Raw genomic sequence first — 19,851 nt, 5'->3', positions numbered from 1 at the left:
ATAACAGCAACCTGACATGAGGCAGAAGGAGAGCACAAAGATGGCATCTCCTGGCCTCTATTTTAGGAGAGTATTTAAGTAGGTCACTAGATGCTTGGTCCTCAGGTTGATGCTTTGAGATAAGCAAATAAGCCTCATTCACAGAAAGTCTGGGTGCTTTTCAGTTGGCTGTCTCTGTGCTGGGCCTTGGGATGGGTGAATCTATGCACAGGAGCCCTTTAAGAACTGTTTCTCAGTTCTCTATAGCCTTGTGGTTCTCTTGGACCCATGACCCATTGGCTTTCAAAGCTAGAAGTTTTGGGGCTCATCTCTCAGGTGCAGGTCTTAAAAGTTAGGGTGCCTGATGTGGGGTTCAAAACCTTTGTTCATCAGGGAGAAGCTCAGGGTTTTGAGTCTCCTCCTGATTGTGTATCGCTGTACCAGGGATGTGGTTTATGGTAAGATTGTGGCTCAGCCTCTCCTACCCACTTCAATATGGGTTTTTTTTTTTTTTTTTCTCACTTCTTCAATTTATAGGAGTCACTCAGTTAGCTTTGGGGGTTTTTTAAAATTTTTATTTTAATTTGGACTACAGTTGATTTACAATGTTGTGTTAATTTCAGGTGTACAGCAAAGTAATTCAGTTATACATATACATATATCTATTCTTTTTCAAATTCTTTTCCAATTTAGGTTATTACACAATATTGAGCAGAATTCCCTATGCTATACAGTAGGTCCTTGTTGGTTATCTATTTTTTTCCAGGGGTGTGTATATTTTTATTAAATTGCCAATATCATTTTGAATACTTCTCAAAGCAATTCTCATTACTGTTTTACATCATTATTATTTGTGAATTTCCTCCCCTTTCCCATCAATTCTTTACTTCTTATTTTTAAAAAATTTTTATTTTATATTGGAGTATAGTTGATTAACAATGTTGTGTTCATTTCAGGCATACAGCAAAGTGATTCAGTTATACATATCCATGTATCTATTCTTTTTCAAATTCATTTCTCATTTAGGTTATTACAGAGTATTGAGCAGAGTTCCCTGTGTTATACAGTAGGTCCCTGTTGATAATCTATTTTAAATATAACAGTGTGTACATGTCAATCCCAAACTCCCAATCTATCCCTCCCCGCCATCCTTCCCCCAGTAACCATAAGTTTGTTTTCTAAGTCTGTGAGTCTGTTTCTGTTTTGTAAATAAGTTCATTTGTATCATTTTTTAAAGATTCTGCATGTAAGCAATATCATATAATATTTGTCTTTCTCTGTCTGGCTTATTACACTTAGTATGATAATCTTCAGGTCCATCCATGTTGCTGCAAATAGCATTATTGCATTCTTTTTTATGGCTAATATTCCATTGTATATATGTACCACATCTTCTTTATCTGTTCATCAGTCAGTGGACATTTAGATTGCTTCCATGTCTTGACTATTGTAAACAGCACTGCAATGAACATTGGGATGCATGTATCCATTTGAACCATGTTTTTCTCTGAATGTATGCCCAGTAGTGGGATTGCTGGATCATATGGTAGCTCTATTTTTAGTTCTTTAAGGAACCTCCATACTGTTCTCCAATTTACATTCCCACCAACACTGTGTGAGGGTTCCCTTTTCTCCACAGCCTCTCCAGCATTTATTGTTTGTAGGCTTTTTGATGATGGCCATTGTGACTGGTGTGAGGTGATATCTCACTGTAGCTTTCATTTGCATTTCTCTAATAATTAGTGATGTTGAGCATCTTTTCATGTGCCTCTTGGCCACCTGTATGTCTTCTTTGGAGGAATGTCTTTTTAGGTCTTCTGCCCATTTTTTTGATTTGATTGTTTGGTTTTGTTTTTGTTTTTTTAATATTGATCTTCATGAGCTGTTTATAAATTTTGGAGATTAATCCCTTGTCAGTTGCATTGTTTGCAAATATTTTCTCCCATTCTGTGGGTTGTCTTTTCATTTTGTTTATGGTTTCCTTTCCTGTGCAAAAGCTTTTGAGTTTAATTAGGTCCCATTTGTTTGTTTTTGTTTTTATTTCCATTACTCTAGGAGATGGAGTGAAAAAGATATTGCTGCTATTTATGTCAAAGAGTGCTCTGCCTATGTTTTCCTCTAGGTGTTTTATAGTATCCAGTCTTACATTTAGGTCTTTAAACCATTTTAAGTTTATTTTTGTGCATGGTGTCAAAGAATGTTCTAATTTCATTCTTTTACATGTAGCTGTCCAGTTTTCCCAGCACCACTTATTGAAGAGACTATCTTTTCTCCACTGTATAGTCTTGTCTCATTTGTCGTAGATTAATTGACCATAGGTGTGTGGGTTTATTTCTGGGTTTTCTAGCCTGTTCCACTGATCTATATTTTTGTTTTTGTGTCAGTACCATACTGTTTTGATGACTGTAGCTTTGTAGGATAGTCTGAAGCCAGGGAGCCTGATTCCTCCAGATCTATTTTTCTTTCTCAAGATTATTTTGGCTTTTTGAGTTCTTTTGTGTCTTCATACAAACTTCAAAATTTTTTGTTCTAGTTCAGTGAAAAATGTCATTGGTAATTTGATAGCATTGAATCTGTAGATTGCCTTGGGTAGCATAGTCATTTTGACAATATTGATTCTTCCAATCCAAGAACATGGTACATTTCTCAATCTATTTGTGTCATCTTCAATTTCTTTCATCAGCATCTGATAGTTTTCTGAGTACAGGTCTTTTTCTTCCTCAGGTAGGTTTATCCCTAGGTATTTTATTCTTTTTGATGCAATGGTAAATGAGTTTTTGGTTTTCCAGAGGAAATTGTTCCCTATGTAGCTATAGATTTGGTGTGTTCATGGGAGGAGGTGAGTTCAGTATCTTTCTGTGTTACCGTCTCAAACCAGAACTCTCAGGACTCAAATTCTTGAACTAACTAGCCTAGTAGAAAAAAAAATTGAAACATTTTTAGTTATTTAAGAAGAACTCAAAAAAGAAAACATATTTGAAAGTGCTTTTGAAAAATAGAGCAGAATAGTTAACCTTAGGAACCTACCCCATTCCCCTGTCAGAAACAGTAAACAAGGAAGATAAACTGATTTAAAGTAACCAAAATAGAATTTTACATTATCCAGATTTTAAAAGTCGGTATTATATTTAGAATTTACTTCTTAAAAGCTATTTTTTTCTTCAAAGAAGATTAACGATTTGTCTCTTTCACTGTGTTTTGTACATAAGCATCTTTTTTGATAAAGTTTTTTGGATGACTAGTTTACAGCTCAATTAAAAATAATTAAAAGAAAAAAATCTCACTTATGGGATAAATATCTCTTGTTATTCCTATAATAACTATTTCCAGCAATAGGTTGGTTAAGGAACACTTAGTTTCAAGCTTCATTTAAAGAAATGAAAAGTTTATATGTTAATTTTCATTCTGTCATCAATTTGAAATTGGTCATTAACATCACTACTATTTCTGAAACCTCTAGAAAGGTTTTCTCTTTTAGATAAATAAAGAACCTTAGACTTTTTCTTGTTGCATGATGATCCAGTGTTAATTGACTTCTGTACAATTGGTTAGTTTGCTTTGAATTGGTTAAAGATTTCCTGTAATACTGAATTTGTTTTAGCTTAATCTGAAATATAAGAGGTCTAGCTTTTGCCAAGAAGATACCTTCCATTCTCTTCCAGTCTTTCTATACCATAAGGATTATAGAGCTTACATTCTACATTTTGAGTCCCTCTACCTAGAGTCAGTCTTTAAGATAGATTCCCTCCACTTAAGAGATCACTTATTTGACAAAGGAAAACCCTTTGTCAAATATTATCATCAATGAAGTATAAATACACATCCAGTAAGGCAAAACACCAATCATCCAGATAAGTGAGATGCTCACATGGTGTGCTATATTGTTTACATTATTATAGCTATTTGCCAAAAATTCTCCATCTCATTTCAATACAAAACAAAGAAAATCTGTTTACCAAATAATCCTCTGTTGAATAAGAATAATTGGTTTACTGGCTCTCTATTCCATCTGCTTTCTAAAAGGTTTCTGTGTGGCAGAGACTGAAAAACTAAAAATTGCTTTTCAAACTCCCTTGCAGTGAGGGTTCTAGATACCAGACAGGGTTTACAAATGAGATCCACTCATGATGGAAGTGAAGTAGAGGGCAGTGATTTGTTTTGGTGCTGTTTTCTGTGGGCAACCACAGCCAAAGACTTTGGGTCTTTCTAAATTGGTGCCCTAGTGCCCGGTTGCTGCCATAGAGATGCCCAGCAGAAGTTGTAAAGGTGCTGTGGTAGCCTTGTGATTCCTACCCCTTGACGGGGGCAGAAGGAGTGGCTCCTCTGATTGGCAAGTTCCTCATTGTTACTGTGAGGGTCATTCCTGGAAGACCTGCCTAGAGTCTACTCCTTCCTTGTTTTGAATCCTTTTCTGATTCAAATAGCTAAATTTTTGTTTCTTACAACGGTATTGTGACTGACAGTGTCTCAGAAAGAACAGTTTAGAAAAGTGTAGCTGAGGTGTATTTAAGTCAGAAAATTCCAATTATATGTTTGAAAGCATTTCCAAGAAACTCAGCCATTGAAGTTTAAATTTTGTTGTAGCTTCCAGCACTTGGTGAATGAGTGATAACTGATCAATCATGCTTGATAAGAAGTGTAGCAAGATGCAGAGAGCAGAGCCTTTGAAGTCAGACAGGAGTTCACAGTCTAATGAGTTTCCAGTTAGAGCTATAGTTTCTAGACAGGCCGGCAAAAGAAATGTCACAGAATTAAAGAAGAAACCTAATCCTTTGATAAAGATAAAAGTTCCATGGTCATCAATGACAGTTTAGTGTTCCATGCCTGGGAAGGTAACCCATGTTAAGCTAGGCCAGGGGAATAGACTCTGAGGATAGGAAAGAGAGTACAGCCTCTGGAAGGCAACAGTCCTGAGGTCTTGCATTAGTTTTGTTACTTATCAGCTGCATGATCAAGATTTCCCTTAGTCTCTAAGCTTTACCTTCTACAGCTGTAAAACATGAATATTAACCTTGCTTATAGGGTTGTTTTATTAGAAATAAGGTATGCAGAGCACCTATAGCACCTGGCATGCAACAGGTATTCACAAGTGGTAATGAACTATTATTCCTTCAGCTTTTAATTTAACAGCGAGTCGTCTTATTCACAGAGAAGCAAAAATAATAAAATATGAAAATCGAAACAGAAGAAAGCCAAAAAGATAAATAGCAAGATATAGAGCCAGAAGGGCTAATGATGTCTCATAAGCCCTGAGACACAGGGAAAAAGGAAACATTCTCCAACGGTGAGAAGAAAGGAAATAAAGTAGTCTGGAGCCACAAAGAATCTAGGACAGAGCCCTCCTGCTGCATTAGCGCTGGGTGACTATAAAAACATGAGGTCTGCTCTCAGTGGTAGAGGTATGCATAGTGGATTCTATTATAATTCTGTTTTCACTCAAAACTTGCCCCAAATTTTCTTTTGAGGTGAAACTCTCCAGTATTTTCTACAGCTCAAATTGATTATTTGAAGTAGCATCAAAAGAAAGTAAAGATACTTGTTACTACAATGCAAGGAGATGGGAGAAGAGACACAGAATTATAAGATGCCCCTTGTATAAAGTTAACCATGTTAATTGAAATTCAGCATGAGCGGTTCTGTGCTCCTTTAAAGCACAGAATATGGACAAGACTGACTAAAACACATATAAGGTGAACTCCATATTCTCTGCTTATTTGTGTCATCATGGCTTAATGTCTACAGCCTACATGCATGGCTTCTACAGTCAACTCAGCACAAAAATAACGGGCTCATTCAGTTAAATCAATCAAACTGTTGGTCAGCTTAGTTAATCAAAAGCACCACCATTGTTTTACCATGCAAATCAAACTCTCTTGTGTAGAGACAGATCTACAATCTTCTGGGTAATTTAATTTTCATTATTTTAAAAACCATGTTGAAATAGCATAGTGTATGCATAATTATTATAAACTCTTTGAGTGTGGATTCAGCTATACTTTTAGAAATGACTAACCATGTTTCATGTAGTTCAATCTCCACCTGGCATCATTTTTCTCAAGTTCAGTCTTCATCTGGTACCATTTTTCTGTAGGAAAGTTTACCTTGGTCAGTCAGAAGTAGGCAGGAAAAGAACAACTGTCTTGAGTTTCGCTCAGAAATATGACGTTCCCTGGGGAGGCCATGAGCTCCAGACACTTCAGGAGACATCAGCAAGTTATACAGGTGATACGGATACAACTTGGAGGTCCAGCTTAATTCAGAATGTGGTCCATGCAGGTGTTTGAACAGATTAGGAATCTGGGAATGAGGGACTAATACAGAACCATAATGGCATTAAGTACCTACCTGGTTACTGGCACTCTTGAGATCAGCAATCTCACTGAGACAACAGGGAGGGGTTATGACATCTTTACTCTTGGAGGCCAACCTTGTGCAGAACCATGTGTTGCTTACTGACATCAAGTTCAAGTCCTCAGAAGAATTTCCTGCCAGTGATTTCAACTTTTCCCAGGTGGAACTATGAGTCCTCTCCCTTTCACAAGCTAAGGTTTCTTTCCAGCATGTTGGCAGCTCCAGTCCATGGTTTCCCCCAAGCCACTCCCTGATTCACAGACCCTTGTGCTATGGAGCACATTAGTAAGACTCTCACAGAATCTGGTGTAGCCATTTTATGCAAGAATCTACCATTCTCTTCCCAGGTCTTCTACCCTGGCCTCTTCCCAGGGTACTTGTGGCCAACAAATCTTATGTGCAATTCACACTATCCCCTCAATCAATCTGCACAATAAGATGGTTGGCCTACAGCCTATCCTGGTGGTAGTACAATCATATGCTGTCTGTGGTATAGACTCCATGCCTGCAGATAGGTCTGCTGCAGCCATTGCTTTCCCAATTCATTAGGGGAAGGTGGCAAAATGCTAGCATGATGATGTTCCTTTTCTGGTCCTTCCCTCCCTCCACCTATTCTCTTTTCAGTGTCCTTATCATTTTTACCTTTTAACTCTCCAATCCATCTTAAAATCCATTTTGCATCTTAATATTCTATTAGCACTTTAAAATCAGTTGCTTTCATCTGATTCTACCCTGCTTGACATTTTTTACTTAAACTTTAGTTCTATTAAACATTAACTAGTTTGTGGAGTACATATATTATACCATTGAAGTTGTAATTTGATTTGAGACTAAAGAGAATAATAACCATCACAGCAATATTACATATTTGGTCCTTACTGCATTCTGGATGCTGTGTTAAGTACTTTACATGTACAATGATTGTATAGAATAATAATTTAAAAGCACCAATATAATATCAGCCAACACAGATTTAAATCCTCATTTGGCACTTTACTAGCATTGTAATCTAGGCAAATCAATGTTTCAAAGGCCTTCAATTTTTTCATCTATAAAATGGAAATCCTGCTAGTACCTACTCCAGGGCTATTCTGAGAATGAACTGAGATATTGCATGTAAAACTCTTAGTGAATGTTTGGTACTTAGCAAACAAGAAATGCAACATATTAGCTGTTACTGATACTACTATTTTTTTTCCATTTAATGAGATTGATCACTATAACCCCATTATATAGATAAGGGGAATTAAAGTCCAGAGAAGCTAGGTAATTTGCCCAAGATCATGCACCTGGTAATTGCCTGAAAAGGTACTTATGCCCAGATCTGACTGCGGAACCTGGGCTCTGACACAGCACACTGGTAGTTCTTGCCTCATGTTCTTTAAAACTACAGATGTCCTCAGGTATGCCCATGGGGCTGCAGCTGCTCATAGGTGGCTTTTTATTATTTCCAGTTTCACAGATAACTTTAATAACAGCTAAACAATGTACACTGCTTCCCACGTATAAATGAGTCTCAAAGCCTTTCTCATGGTGCTGTGATCAGGATAAAATGAGGAGTATATGAAACCCACTTATAAGATTATAACAACTGTCACATGTCAAGAGCTATTATTTCCCTAGTTGATAAAAGAAATGATAAATGATTCTTAAGGGTAGAATTTCAAAGGAAATTCTTCGTCTTTGGGCAAAAAACCTTATACCTGACAAAAGAAAAGCTCATAGAAGACCCCTGAAGAGGTAAAGCAGTTTTTTGTGAGTTATGTTCTAACTCTGAAAGAAAATTTGGAAATTTTTTAGGCAAAAATATTAAAGAAAGAAAAGAAACACACACACAAAACAACAACAAGAACAACCCAAAAGCTCTTGTTCCTTGGGGCAGAACAAGAATTTGAATCTCTGGGGTGAGTCATGCTATGATGCCAACTGATTTTTTCATCAGGAACTGGCAGTTTCTTTGACTCTGCTCTCTCCTCACATCCAGCACCATCAATCACTGTACCTCTTTCAATCCAGTCCATCTTTCTTCTTTCCTTTTCCACAGCTTCTACTCTAAATCTCATTAACTTCTCTCCTAGAATATTTAAATATGCTCCTGATCCCATCATTTCTACATGCAGACCACAGCCCAGCTTAAAATTGTTTTTCTAGCTGAAGTCAAGTCTCCTTACTTTGCCAGTCAAGGATATCCATAATCTGTCTCTAGCACTAATTGTCCAGGTCTTTCTTCCCCCCAGTCATGTATTATTCTCCCTGCTGTGTCTTTGACTGTATTATTACATTCAGTTGATCTTCTCTGCTACCTTTCCACATGTTCAAGCTTTGTCCTACTTTCAATGTGAACTTCCAAGACCATTTCCTCCATAATTGTCCTGGTTCCTTCAAGTAAATGTGATCTTGCCATCCCGTGAACTCATGTCACGTGTTACTTATACATTTCTACAAATTGTGGCATTGTGGGGAGGAAAAAAAATTTCCTCTACCCAACTTAGATTTGCCAGCATGGGACCTGGTAAATTAGACTGGCCAGAGACAGAAACAAGAGAAAAACAAACATGTTTATTAATATTTATATCATGAATGTACACATGGGAGCACCTAATGAGTAACTCAGAGGGGTGATTAGAACTTTGGTTTATCTCAAGCTAAATGGAGGTAAAGGAGTTTGCAGCTTCTGAGCAGGGGAGGCAGTTAAGGGAATGTGACCAGGGAAAGCATGGTAAACAAGAATTGCTTATTAAGGTTTGTTATGCATATTTAAGAAGTTCTTTTTCTATTGATAAAGATGCCAAAAACTTGGCCTCTGTGCACTGGTGCCAAATTGAATCTTGGAGACGACAGAGTTTTGGGTGAAGTAGAAAAGAATAGCTTTATTGCTTTGCCAGACAAAGGTGGACACAGTGGGCTCATGCTACTCAAAACTATGTGTCCCAACCTGGGAGGATTTGATGAGGAGTTTTATAGCAATGATTCAAGGGCAGGGTTGCTGATAAGATTAAGGTGTGTGCAGGGCCTGCACTCTAATCTGGTAATCTCTTGATGAGTTTCTCTGGTTCCTTTAATCTGGCCTCAGGTGGTCTTCTCTGGAATGAAGAATGCTGACATCTTCCACTTGGTGGGGGTTTTAGTTCTGTAAATAGCTCAAAGATATTGTTATGTCCATCCCTTAAGATGGAACCAAAACCCTGCCCCAAGGCTGCACTATTGTTTCTTGGTGCTCCTCCCTTGTCTCTGCATCCCCTCCTGATTAGCAACTGTTCAAATCTGCTCTTTGGAACTCAGCGAAGGTCATGGAGTCTAGAGTCTATTCCCTACAAACAAGAAACAGGAGACACAGAAAGTCTTCTGTGCCCAGGAGACAACAGGGTCCTGCTCAGTTTCACTCTCCCTTTTTCTTTGATACTTCTCAATCTTGAGGAGAACAGATGTTGGACAAGAAAAGGAAAAATCATTTTGGATAGAGTTGTTAATCATAAACTTGGCAGAGGAACTCGGTTTGAGGGAGACTTGGTTTTAATCCCCACTTAGATTTTATCTTTCCCCAAATCTTTCAGGGACAGGGCAATGATTGCTCTGGCTACTTCCTGCTGAAATGGGGTGTAGTCTGCCTAAATTGGGAGGAATGGATACCGAATTAGAAATATTTGAGGTCCAAGTCCTAGATCTGAGTTTTGTATGATTAAGATCTCAATTTCTCTGTCTGCCATTTTGGTGCAACAGACCCAGTTAGAGGTAGGAGGAGTGACAACTGGAACTTTAGTAGACAAAATATATCTCATTCTCTTAGGAATTCAGGAGAATAAGTCTGAAACCCAGTCTGGAACTGGTTCGGGGAGACTTGTTGTGGCCAGTTGTTTCCACACCATTCCCTGTAAGGGGGAAAAACCACCAAGGCAATCCTGAAGACCCGGAAATAGGAAGTTGACCACATATCCAGCAGTTAGAATTACTGAAAGAATCAGCATACAAATCTATAGTTTTGTGGGGAAAGGTAAAAGGTATGAGAAAGGATAAGAAAACAGAACTTCCATTTCGCTTGCCAGAACAAATACTTAAGGTTTCCCAAAAGGTGAGATGTCCACTTCTTGGGAATCTGCTCACTGGCTGTAGGCAGGCTTGGTTGGTCAGTCTCTGATAATCTTTTTACTCTAGTGTGATGTACCCATGGTTTTACTCCATACAATTTTAGAGAGGCATGAGTAGTAAGAAGAATGTCATAGGGCCCCTTGCATTTCTCTTCAAGCTGCTGCTTAGGTCCTTGCTCTTTCCACATTTCCAGCAGCACCCAGTATTCTGCTTTGAAGGGATGCAAGGGAGATTCCAGGTGAGGGGGAGACCTCTGGGACACAAACTCATGAGTAGCAGTTAACAATTGATCAATCTGTTGTACATACTGTTTAATTTTTACCTCCTGCATGAGAAATGTTTCTCTTTCTTTACTCTTAGGAGCTAAGAATTGTCTCCCATATATAATTTTGTAAGGGCTCAATCCTAGCCTGCTTCTAGGGGCCAACCGTATATGGAGGAGAGCAATTGGCAAGACCTTGTCCCATTTTAAATGAGTTTCCTCCATAGCTTGGTGAGAGTTTTCTTCAGGGTGGGATTCATCTTCTCCGCCTTTCCTGTAGATTGGGGTCTCCATGATGAATGAAGTTTCCATTTTATACCTAAAGCTTTATTTACTGTTTGTGTTACTTCTGTGACAAAAGCAGATCCATTGTCACTCTGAATAGTAGAGGGAAGCCCGTACCTAGGAATAATGTCCTTAAGAAGGGCTTTTGTCACTTCTGATGCTTTTTCCATTCTGGCTGGGAAGGCCTCTACTCAACCTTGATCCACGTATAATCCTCATAAATCTTTAGCCAAAATCTCGTTGAAAAGGGTGGGGGAACTTTTAAATCCTTGTGACAGCACCATCCAGCAGTACTGACTTGTTGTTTTGGAATTGGAGTCTTGCCATTCAAAGGCAAATAGCAACTGCAATTTCTTTTCTACTGGAATACAGAAAAAAGGCATCTTTCAAATCTAATACAGTGAAGTAATCATAATCTCCAGGTATGGTTCTTAAGTAAGGTATATGGGTTTGGAACTGTAGGATGAATGTCCTAAATTATTTCATTTATGGCTCACAGATCCTGAACGAATCAGTATTCACTGGTATGAGGTTTCTTGACCAGAAGAATAGGAGTATTATAAGGAGACCTGCAGGGTCTACTTAGTCCATACTTTAGAAATCCGTTTAAAACCGGCTGGATTCCTTGTATGGCCTCTTTCTTCAGAGGGTATTGTTTTTTTCCTTGGATATGAGGCTCCCATTTTTACAGTGATAGAGACTGGGGAGGCAAATCTGGACTGTCTGCGTGCCCCATCAGCCCAGACAGCCTCACTCACTTTTTCTGTGATCTTCTCCAGAATCAGAATGGTTGCCCTTTACTGATATTGGAGAGGGAGACATCTCTACGAAGAGAAATTTCCTTTAAAAATGTAAATTTCCTTTATAAAAGGAAAACTTGTACCTGTTTCTAGAGCTTTTCCTGCTTGTTCTCAATGTACTTTAGTTCAAAATAATCCATATGCCAGAGAGGTATTTGGGGGTGATGTATCCTGGTACCCTTCAGCATGCATCATTCATTACCTTATATCTGAAAACATTTAATTTTGTCTAATAGTATTACTATATTTGGATTGTCCTAACACAGATTAAATTTGGGAACATTTCCCTTTCTGCCTCAGCAAGAAAGATGCTTTAAAAGGGGAAAAAATAGGGGAAAAAATGAGGTCCAGCTCTTTTAAAAGAGTCTGGGTGGGTGGCTGAGCTGGGGTGCACTCTGCAATCACCGAGTCATCATTCCTACCCTCAGGAGAGAAAAGCACTTGGAAACACTAAAAGTTGCTTTACTTAAGGAAGATTGGTGTGACTGGGTGGCCCCATTGTCCTTGGAAAGAAAACAGAACAAAGCCGTTTATGTTTCTTAGTTTAAACTAAGAGCAGCCCCGGGATTGGGAGAGTTGGCAGATGCTCATCCCAATCGTGACCCACCCTCTGAAGCTATTGAAGAGCAACAGACTATGCCACGCCAAAACATACCTCTTTGGCATACGGATTATTTTTAGCCCATTATTTTTGAGGACGAGCAGACACAGGGGAATCTCTGAAAACAGAATCGAAATTGCCCTTTGGTAAGGGACATTTACATTTATAAAGGCAATCTCCCTTTGTAAGAGTGTCTGCCTCTCTGTCCCAGGAAGAGGAGGAGGACTTTCAATCTCCAGAAATTCTTATCAATGGAGAAGGCAACAATTTAAATCTGCATAGCAACCGTTACTCTTGTTACCAAGCTTTTCCTGGTAACCTCCCATAACTGGCCTCCCCTTCAAAATGTCTTTCTTTTGTCTTTTGCTGGAGATGGTATTTAAGATGGCAGCTTTGGCCATTTCTGGTAGTTTTACTCAGTTTTTCTGGGTATCTCCCATGTATACAGGAGGTATACATGTTGATGAAATAAAATTCCTATTTTATGGCCGGATGAAAACATTTTAAACCTAAATTATTTCTTTGCCTATTTGGGCCTCATGTGCATCTGCATTAACCAGACCTGCTTAGGAGATAACATTCCTTGCTTCTTAATCACATCAAGGGTTACAACTCCTTAGGAGATAACCTTCCTTCTTAATCTTGGAATGGGCCAGGATGACACATGACCCACTATGTGCTTCTTTGTACATGTAGATCTGGACTGTGTAAAGTGTCAATACATCATTTGAAATATAACCCTTTGTCTCAAAAACATATACAACTGCTTTGACCTCTAATGGGCAAAACAGTCCTCAGAGCTTTCTGAAATACTGTTTTCCAGGTTATAATCCTCAGGTTGGCTCATATAGAATTTTCCATTTCTTTCTTGATTAACTATTAATTTTTCCATCAAGAATGCTTCTGTTAGTTTTTCTCCTGTTAATCTGTCTTTTATTATGGGGTCAGGGTCTCAGTCAGGAACCTAGAAGGGTGGAAGGAAAATTATTTTTCTTCCCCTGCACTGTCCTATGGCCTGTGAAGCATAAGAATGGTTTTAAAGAGGCGTCATCCCAGTGCACCTGTCAGTGCCCTTAACAGAGCACCCTGCTTAGCCCCGGGGCTCACAAGTCCCTGGTGACCCTGCCCAGGAGCTTCAGGAGAGAATGGATCTTAGCATACCTGGGGATCTTAGGGTCTGCACATTAGATTGCTGATCTAAGGCACTTACTCATTCATAAGGGCAGCACTGGGAGTCTGGTTCTGAGTGTTTAACCCCACAGGACCTCTGGGAAGGGAGTTATTTTGGATTTGCTGCTACTCCTAATAGGTAAGGAGAACGTTGTCAAACCCATTTTCCCATGATGGATTGGAACCCAACAGTAACACCCCTGAAATGTTGAGGCAAGGGCCACCCCAGTTACAGTAATAAAACTGCTTGAGTAGATGGTTTCTGTCTTGTTCAGAGAGGCCAATAGCACCTTGCACACCAGGTGTTAATACTTACTGAACAGAAGTTATATAGTTAGATTTTGGTAATTGATGTTTTACTAGCTTTGATATGTAATTCATCTTGAATTTTTTTTTCTAATGGATATAGAGTATAAATGACAACCTTTATATAATAAGACCTCAAGTTCTTTAGATGACTCTAAAACATTATTTATATACATTTAATAAAAAAGTATGAACTCCTAATATATATATATATAAAGAAACATGTTAGATATAGAATAAGAGTGATGAAAAGCCACAGCCCCTGTACCTAAGAAACTGAAAAAATATATTTAGAGAGAGCTTCACCAAATTCATATATGTAACCTCTATTCATTCAGAAAAAAAAAAAAAGGCATCTTCCTTTCTATTCAACACCTGGCTAAATACTGGATAACACAGTCCTGCCCTTGACATAGATATTGAACAAGAAAAAATTCACTATGTAACTATAAATTCTGATGAGCACCATGAAGAAAACAAATAAGGTAGAAATTAACCCACTCAGTTAGCTTGGTGAGGGAAGATCTTCATGAAAAGGTGAGGTTTCAGCTGAGACCTGAAGGTCAAGATGTAATCATTTATGAGAAAGTTGGTCTAGACAGAGAGTTGAAGCCTCTAAGGTAACACATACCTTGTAGATAGATCAGGCAAGATATTACTAGAGCATGAAATATTACAGTGATAGTGGTAGCAGGACAGATGAAGAGAAGTCAATTGATTTGAAATATGTTTTGAGCTATATCTTGCATAATTCAGTGGTGGGATAATTAGAAGGAACTAGAAAGAGGACAATCAAAATGACCAATACTTTCTACTTGAGCAGCTGAGTGGTATCATTTACTGAATGAGGAGCTTAAGTAAGAACAAATTGAGATTGGGTTGAGGACCAAAGAGCTCCTTTGTGACATGACTTCATCACATTAAATGTTCAATCTTTTTCAATATTAAAGCAAAAAAATTAAATATTACATTCAAAGATTTTGAATGTTTTCTTTGCAGCAGGTATCTACTGCATGAATGCAATGAGCTGAAAATACAATGATGGATATAAATACAAAAAGTTCATGCTCTCCTGGAACTTATAATCAGGTGAGAAAGACAGACACTCAGCATGCAAACAGATGTGATGAAGATCATGTGATATGGTTATGTGGGCATATGCAGTGGTGAATGGATTTTAGCAAGCCTAGAACGACTGGGGAAGTCCTTTCTGGGGAACTGATATTTAAAACCAGGTTGTGAAAGATAAGTAGGCATTTGCTGGGTGAAGAGCTGAAAGCTCAGGAGACTGTCCAAGAAGAGGGAACAGCCCAGGTCTATTGGTATAGGTTCTCTGGCATATTTGTCAAAGTGGACAATATTTGTTAATTCAGAGGAAGAATGTACAGGACTAAATGGGAAGTTCAGGTTTGATGGGTGATAGAGAAAGAGGTACTGAGACACTGAATACAGAACAAAAGCAAGAAATTGCTAGTCATAGCTGGGTAAAGAAAGGAGTTGAAGTACATTTGAGCCTGATGGGACATTAATTTTTACTGAAAACCTTTGTGTAAGAATTAGGTAGCCTTTTTTATTCCCGTCATCAGGTTAATATTTTATACTTAATCCCTCTCTCTCTACCTCTGAAAGCATAACAATGCATTTTAATTCTTTACAAAATTGCTGTCAATAGGGCATTTGGGTTCTTCTCCTTAGGGTACACATTTTGTTTCTTTTCACCCAGAGTTGATATTTCCTTTGGGGGAAAAATGGAGCAGGTTTTATGAGAACTAAAGTATGTCACAAAACAACTACACCTTTCCCCAAAAAAACTTCTAAAGAAATTTTGAACTCAGAACATTTCTGATTTTCTTTTTCTGTCCATAACACTGGGCACGCATTAGAGTAAGAAAAAGATTACAAAAGGCATTCTTTCACTTAAAAGTACAATTTGTGGGAAAGAGAGATTAAAATATTTGTTGTTTTTCTAAAAGCTTTACCAAATGATGGGAAGTCAACATGATTAATAATCATGTTTTTACCACTGTGACACTGGATTGGATTATCAAAATAGTTGTACAGTTTCAGAAATCGCTGTTTTTAATGTATTTTTATGACACATAAATGGCCCCATGATCTAATGGAACATACAATTATATGGAAGCTGAATTATATTAGCACAGCTAAATGCAGCTGATAGAAGTAATGCACAGAAATCTTGAGCCCAGTGCCTCCTTCTCTTTGAAACCATCCTATCTTCCCTGGCAAGACCTGGTTACTTTCTGAACTCAGTCCTTCAATACAGCAGTTGTAATTGATTCTAATTACTGTTCACATGCCTGACTCCTTCACTAAACTGAGTGACTCAAAGGCAGGGAATGTTTATTATTTATTTTTCTAACCACAGGACTTTAGATATAGTAGATGCTCAAAAATATATTTCTGCAGGAATAAATATGAGTGAAGCTATTATGACATACTATTGAGGTTATCAAAGATTGGGCCTTTGTCTTAATAACATGCATAAAACTTTAAAGGGGATGTTCATTTAGAACCCCCCCCGCCCCGCCCCGGCAACTAAGCCAACACCCAAAAACCCCTCTTGGCCACTTTGACACCTAGTTCTTATAAATGTTTCCCTTCCTTGCATGTATTCACTCTCATAATCTAGTGAGTGTAAGAAACACAGCCATGTTTAAACATCTGGGATTCATCAGGCTGGTTCTCTTAATCAAAGTTAGGAAATCAGCTCCAGATGTTGCCTAACTAAAGTTACATAAGCATTGTTCATATTTTTAAGTACAATCAGACTTAAGTTCCCATTTCTTGAAAGTAGCTTAATTTGTATAGGTAGGAGTTAGACTCTGCTCTATTTTTTAAAAATTAACTCTCAACTTAAATACAGAGATAAAGCTGATAGATCTCTCTAGAAGTGAATGAGTATCAATGAAAATTCAAGATATATTTTTTTGAAATCATACATTTAACCATATTAGCTCAAAGATGCCATGAGAAGGAAAGAAAAAATAAACTGTCCAAGTGCCCATTATGTGCTAGTGTAGGGGAGGGAAAATAATTTTCCCTCTGCCCTTCTAGGTTTTTGGCTGAGACACCCCTATAATAAAAGACAGATTAATAGGAGAAAAATAGAAGTTGAATAACATGTATACCTGGGAGATACCCATGGAAATCTGAGTATACATGGAAGATAGATATATCTAGGAAATACCCAGAAACACTGAGTAACTCCCCAAAATGGCCTAAGTCACCACCTTAAATACCATCTCCAGCTAAAGACAAAAGAAGATGTTGGGAGTAGGGCAAAGAAGCCAGTTCTGTGGTTAGCAGGCAAAGCACAGTAAACAAGGGTATGGTTATCATGTGAATTTACGTTGTTACCTTCTCCATTGATCAGAATTTCTAGAGATTTAGTCATTCTTCTCTTCCTGGTACTAGAGGAAGAGACTTCCCTTATAAAAGAAGGTTTACCTTATTAATGTGAATGTCTCTTACAAAAGCGTAACTTCTACTGGTTTTCAGAGCTTCTCCTGTGTCTGCTGTTTCTTAAAAATAACCAGCTCGAGAAAATCCATATGCCAAAGAGGCATATTTCAGGGAGGCATATTCTGTTCACCTCCAGCCCAGCTGTTGAAATTTCTCCAAAGAATTTCATAGTACAGAAGCTGAGCTGAAAGACTGCTCCCTATCTCACTGAACCAGTATTAGTCTTGAAATAGGTCAGTTCAGTTAAACAGTTGTGTCTCATTTCAGGAGGCAGTCTTGCAGGTGGGCTCCCAAAGTTAGACCTATATGGTGCAAGCAATTAGGTATTTAATAAAGATATCCTGAGGTTCCTGCACCTGCAGGTTTACCCATCTGGTAAGAAAACTTTGTCCTTTTAGCAGATGAAAGAAAATTAAGTTTTAGTTTTACATAAGTACAATATTGATATTAAAGCTTATTTTAAAAATCCTTATAACAATTCAATTTTATCCAGCTTAACAACACGAGAGTCTCTCTTCAGAACTTTTAATATCCATTTAGATTGTTATTTATTCTCATCTTTTCCATTCTGAAGTAGCTGGTGGTTCTTGAAGACAAAATTCTTTCATTTCCCTTAACAAAAATGCATCTCCGTATCTCATACTTTGTTACCCAATAACATACCCTACTTTCCTTGCATACAAAGATGGAATAGTTTCTCATACTATTGCTAGTAGTTTTAATTACATTAGAATTCTTAACCTTTAGAAACCTTAACTTCTAGTGAAAACTCAGAAGTAAGCAATTGTGAATGGCCTGTTACAACAGTGTTCTTTAGATTGGTAAATTTATGAATACATTTCATAATTTCTAGAAGTATATGCCTTTTTCATAGTACAGTTTTTCAATGTGGCATGAGACATGTTTACTAATAGACCCAAACATTTTTATCTACTTTTTTTATTACAGAGGTACTAATGTTAAATTTTCTTATTTAGAAATGATGTAGATTTCGATGAATTTATATCCTTTAATTTAGCAAAATTTTAAGGTTTCAAGTTACTTAAAAAGATTTTGGAAGTTTTAAAAGATTTTAAAGGATACATATCTTGCAAAACCTCATCATTGTTGAAAAGTTTATTTATAAACTTCTAGTCTACCTTCAACTATATCATTTGTTATTAATAATCATATTTTGATTCTTTATGAAAGTTTCATAAAATATTAGCAAAATTAGCCATCGTCTTATTTTTCTCTTGCTGACAGTTTTTGTAACAGATATAACATGAGCTTAGCTGAGTAGTAAACCCAGGTAGAATAAAAGTTGCACCTCTGCATTATATTTAATGCTAATAATACTGAAGACATTTCTATTTTAATTAAACCAACAAACTTCAACTAGCTTTCATTTACCAAATATTATTCCAGATCACATGTACTTGAAAAACATTAGTTTCTGTATTTCTGTGAGTTTTGGAATACCCAATCCATACAGCGTTTTCCTTCAAGCCAACCAAATAGAGTTTTTACAAATTAATTTTGACAGTACCATCTAGAGATAGAAAAATAACACATCTACAACATACATATACAGACACACATGATCATATAGAGAGATACAAAGAGAAATAGTATAGCTTTTATTCTAAAATTTTAGCCATGAGTCAGGTACAATACAAAACTCACTAATTTATTTTAAATCAAAAACAAAAAACAATTGGATCCAAATTGTGTTTCTGGCAGATGGAATAAGTTTACCTGCTCAGATGGCTGAAGCTTTTTTACTAATATTTGTGGAATAGACACTTAAGATTTCTTATCTGCCCAATATCTAAATAGCTTTATTTCCCCTCTAGATGAGAATGATTTACCTAAAGTTTGCATTTCAAAGAAATAGCTGTCAGCGAATAGAGAAGACAAGGTAGGCACAGAGAAAGTGTACAAGCTTTCTCCAAGGTGAAATTTTTCCTTTTTCTCAAGTGCAGGACAATTCTGTTTCCAGTGTCCTAATCTTTTATAATATCTGCAAGCATTTGGAGATCAATAGGGGCGATTTGGGGATTGGTAACGATAGGTGGACTTTGAATTGCTTCTAGAGCTACATTTCTGGTTTTGTAAAGATTTTAAAGACAAAGACAATTGTTTTTAATTCCTCAAGGAATTGGATTGTGGTCTGAATTATATCAAGGTCTGCCCATCCAAATACATTATCTTCAATTTCCTTCTTTTAAATCAACAAGATTTCCAACCAAGATGGAAATCAAAAGAATCCTATGTTTTGGAACTTCAGGGTTTAATGTGGTATGCTTTTGTAAAGTCTGTATAAATGCTTACCTTTTTTTTTTCCTGCGTGTTCAATTCAACCTCAACCAGTTCACCTTAGGATGAAAAGCTCGGCTATTGCTTCTGTCAGCTTCTTAACATCAGCCTCCAGCTGAGCCATTTCCTGATCATGTGTAAGAGGGCCTGGGAGAAATTCTGTTCATCTGTTACCTCTGTAAGAGGTGTTTTCCCCAGGGGGCCATCTGGCTTTTCTGTTAACTACAGTA

General features: G+C 37.4%; 2 long non-coding RNA genes across 2 annotated transcripts in view; one reads left to right on the top strand and one right to left on the bottom strand.

Annotated features, from left to right (window-relative positions):
• The window catches only part of LOC309647251, a 283,202-nt gene that overhangs the window by 176,569 nt on the left and 86,782 nt on the right, over positions 1–19,851 (top strand). The window lies entirely within an intron of this gene.
• The window catches only part of LOC309647240, a 211,183-nt gene continuing 191,425 nt past the window's right edge, over positions 94–19,851 (bottom strand). The window contains exon 3 of the long non-coding RNA XR_014255882.1: positions 94–6,064. This is a non-coding gene — a long non-coding RNA (uncharacterized lncRNA). The remainder of the gene's footprint in view (positions 6,065–19,851) is intronic.

The sequence above is a fragment of the Balaenoptera physalus genome (genome assembly GCF_965194825.1).
Source record: "Balaenoptera physalus genome assembly, chromosome: 17".
NCBI lineage: Eukaryota > Metazoa > Chordata > Mammalia > Artiodactyla > Balaenopteridae > Balaenoptera > Balaenoptera physalus.
The sequence above is the reverse complement of the archived record's forward strand: the minus strand, read 5'-3'. Positions and strand labels throughout refer to the sequence as shown.